The sequence below is a fragment of the Passer montanus genome, unplaced genomic scaffold (assembly GCF_014805655.1).
Source record: "Passer montanus isolate IOZ18808 unplaced genomic scaffold, ASM1480565v1 scaffold204, whole genome shotgun sequence".
NCBI classification, from domain to species: domain Eukaryota; kingdom Metazoa; phylum Chordata; class Aves; order Passeriformes; family Passeridae; genus Passer; species Passer montanus.
The window spans coordinates 96,923-100,771 of record NW_024366637.1 but is presented as its reverse complement, the minus strand read 5'-3'; the positions used below and the strand labels follow the sequence as shown (position 1 = coordinate 100,771).

Genomic DNA, 3,849 nt, shown 5'->3' with positions numbered 1-3,849 from the left:
GGGGAGGGGGCGGGCGGCGGCTCAGCCAATCGGCGCCCGCGCGGGCTCGCAGGGAGACCCCGTATGGGCGCGGCCGCGGCGGCGCGGGCCGCGGCGTGATGAACGTGCGCCGCCGCCAATGGGGCGCGGCAGGCGGGGCCTGGCGGTAACTGACAGCGCCCAGCACCAACCGGCTGCGCGGGCCGCGCCGCGGGGCGGGAGAGGAGCGGATATCGATGGTAGCGCCGACTAATCCCAGCGCGGAGGCGGCAGCCGCGGCGCGGCTCAGAGCCAATCAGCGCGCCGGTCGGTCTCAAACGGGCCAATGGGCGCCGCGGGGAGGCGGGGCCAGCGGCCGGGCTGCGCCCTTGGGGGGACGGCGCGGCGAATGGCGGAGCCGGCGCCATGTTGGGTTCGGCTCCCTCAGACGCGGCCGGGCTGCCGCGGGCGCTGCCGAGGCTCCCCTCGCCCTCGGTCCCGCGCGTTTCGTGCGGCTCTTCCCTCCCCGAGCCCCTGTTCCGTGCCGCAAGCCGGCTCGGCCATGTCGCGACAGCCGCCGCGGCGGTGCGACACGTCCTCAGGGCCCGCGGCGCGGTGTGAAGCGCGGAGCCCGGTCAGACATCGCCCAGCCCTGCCCCGACACCGCGGGGCGCGCGGGCCGCCCCCGCCCCGGCCACGCCAGCTGCGGAGTCTGGCGGCGTCCCGGGGTTTGGGGCCAAAATCCTTCATTTCACAGCAAAGCGAGCGGTTTGGGGCGAGCGGGGGCCGGGGACAGCACGGACAGCAATGGCGCTGCTTTCGCTTTCCGGCACCAACCCCGCCCGCCCCGCCCGCGACCTCCCCATTTCCCGGCGTTTTCGGCCCAATTCCCGCCCCGCAGCCCGGGCAGGCCCCGCGGCCTCGCCCCCGCACCCGATGGGGCTCGGGACGAGCTGTCCCTGTCCTGTCCCTGCCCTGTCCCTGTCCTTGTCCCATCCCTGTCCCTGTCCCTGCTCTGTCCCTGTCCCGCTCCCCCCAGACCACTGGGGTCGCTCGGTGTCCCCTCGTGACCTGCAGTGGTGGCACCTGGGGACAAAAGGGGCCCAACAGGCCCTGCCCCAGGGCTGGGGGACACCGGGGCTGTCCCTGTCCTGTCACTGTGACTGTCCCCATCCTGTCACCTGGGGCCATGCTGGGCCGGGCGGGTCAAGGGAGGCACGGCAGGACCTGTCCCCGTGAGACCTCCCCCCGTTTAAGCCCCCTCACCCCGTTAGTCCCAGCAGGGTCCGTGTCCCCTCCAGTAGCTCCCACCATCAGCACCCAGAGCCCCATCGGGGCTCCCCCAATTAACACCTCAATTAACCTCTCATTTCCCCCATCGAGACCTGCCCCAATTAACCCCCAGTGTCCCCGGGACCCCTCCCCGGTGTCCCCAGTACCACCATTAACCCCCAGTGTCCCCCGGGACCCCTCCCCGGTGTCCCCGCGCGCCCCCCGGTGGTCGCGGCCGGGCGGTGCCACCCCCGGCCCGAGGCTCTGCTGCCGCCTGGCGGGGGCGCCACGGCGGGACCCGAGCACCGGGACTGGCACCGACTGGCACCGACAGTGTCACCGACAATGTCACCGACTGACAGTGTCACCGACCCGGGCACCGGCTGGCACCGGGAGTGTCACTGACAGTGTCACCGAGAGTGTCACTGACAGTGTCACTGACTCGGGCACCGACTGGCACCGGGAGTGTCACCAACCGTGTCCTGTCACCCGCCACGTGGGACCTGGGCACTGACTGTCACCAGTCCTGCCCTGTCACCGATCCTGTCCTGCCCCCAAGAGTGTCCCCAGCAGTGTCCCCAGTCCTGTGTTGTCCCCAGCAGTGTCCCCAGAGCTGCCCTGTCCTGTCCCAAACAGTGCCCCCATCCCTGCCCTGTTGTGTCCCCAGCCCTGTCCTCAACCGTGTCCCTGGTTCTCACATCAGGGTGCTGTCCTGTCCCGTGTCCCCAAAAGTGTCCCCAGCCCTGCCACTGTCCCTGCGCTCACCCTGCTGCTGTCGCCAAGCCTGTCCTGTCCCCATCCGTGTCCCTGTCCCCCCTCCCACTGCCCACTCAGGGGACAGAGGAACCCCCAGCCTTGGACTGGGGCAAACTGGGAGCACTGGGGCGAGCCGGGGGGGGCAGCGGGGCCAGCCTGGGGTGCCCCACCCCCGCTGCCACCCCCGATTGTCCCTCTGGGTCCCCCCCCCGGCAGGTCGCGGCCGCGGAGGAATCAGGGCGACGCCGGGCGACTCCCAGCAATTTTGGGTTGGGAACCGCAGAAATGCAGCGCGGCGCGAGCCAGGGCGGACCGGCCCGGGGACAGCGACGGGCGGGGGGCCCGGGGGGGTCACAGGGCTGGGGACACCGGGGGGGGACACCCGGGGGGCTCAGGGCTGGGGAGGGGTCGCTGGCAGCAGCCTGGGGGGGGTCCCAGGATATCGGGGGAGGGGGTGTCCCAGCGGCGGGGGGAGTCCCTGGCAGCTTGGGGGGGACACGGGGCGCGGTAGCAGCTTGGGAGGGTCCCCTCGGCAGCCTGGGGGGGTCCTTCAGCAGCCGGAGGGGGGGTCCGGCCCCGCTGCCGCCCCCGCTGCCGCCGCTCTGATGTGGCTGCGGCACCGCAGCGCAATGGGAGCCACATGGCGGGGGGGCACGGGGGGAGCCGGGGCCGCGGGCAGGCTCGGGGGGCCACCCCTGTCCTCCAGCGGTCACCTCTGTCCCCCCACGGCCACCCGTGTCCCCCCAGGGGCAGCGCTGTCCCCCGGGGTGTGCCGGCTGTCCCAGGCTCCGGCTGTCCCCGCCGGGGGTCCCTCCGGCTCGGTGCCCCCCCGCGGCCCCCGCGGTTATTTCCAGGGATAATTCCGGGATAATTAAAGGGTGGGAGGAAACACCGGGGCCGTGGGTGCAGCTCAGCCCTGGGGCCACCCTGCTCTGGCTTCCCCGTGGGTGGGAAGCCCCCAGCCCCATTCCGGTGCCTCTGTCCCTGCAGGTCCCTGCTTCCATCCCCCCCATGTCCCCACACGTCCCCCCCTGTTCCCCCTCCTCTCCTCCTGCCCCGCGGACCCCACCTTGGTGGGGGGGATCTCTGGGACGCCGGGGGGGCTCCGAACACCGGGGTGCCCCCCGTGGGTGGTGCCGGGGGGGAGCTCAGCCCTGTTCCGGGCCCTCGGGGCCCCCCCGGTCCCGCGGGGCCCGTGGGCGGCCGTGGCCGGCGCACCCAGCGCGGGGGCCGCGCTATTTCGGGGCCTCCGACCGCAAGGGAAACATCCGGGGGCCGGAGAGGGCGGGCGGGGCAGGGCCGGGCCGGGGGACACGGGGGACACCGCGCCAGGTGAGGGCTGCGGGACGCGGGGGTCACCCGGGCTGGTGCCTCTTGCTCCCCCGAGCCCGAGGGGCTGCGGTGCCCCCGGGGGGACAACACTGCCGGGACCCCCGCGCTGGGCAGGGGCCGTTCCCTGGCTCTGGGGACCGCGATGGGGACAGGGACACCTCCGGCCCTGCAGCCTCTGAGGGCTGAGACTCCCGGGCTCATCTCAGGGGGCTGAGACCCCCCAAACTCGTGTCGTGGTGGGGCTGAGATCCCCCAAACTTGGGACAGAGGGGCTGAACCCCCTCAAATTCGCGTCAGCTCCTGAGCCCGGCTGATAAACGGGTGAATGAGGCAGAGATGGGAAGGAGGGATGGAGAGGAGGACGGATGGACACACGGACGGTGGCTGGCCGGTTGCCCGGGGACGGAGCCCCCCCGCCCCGTGTCCCCCCCGCGCTGGCGAGGTCCCGGCGTCCGGCCGGGTATAAATACCGGGTAATTGCGGGGGCCCGGCGCGGCCGCGGGGCCGTGGGCGGCCGAGCCCGGCGCCGCC

At 73.4% G+C, this 3,849-nt stretch overlaps 1 protein-coding gene across 1 annotated transcript in view; it reads left to right on the top strand.

The window, feature by feature from the left end:
• Positions 1 to 2,862: 2,862 nt before the first annotated feature.
• SP7 (Sp7 transcription factor) overlaps positions 2,863 to 3,849 on the top strand; it is a 5,826-nt gene continuing 4,839 nt past the window's right edge. The window contains exon 1 of the mRNA XM_039708555.1: positions 2,863 to 3,318. The gene's annotated coding sequence lies outside the window, so the exon portion shown is untranslated. The remainder of the gene's footprint in view (positions 3,319 to 3,849) is intronic.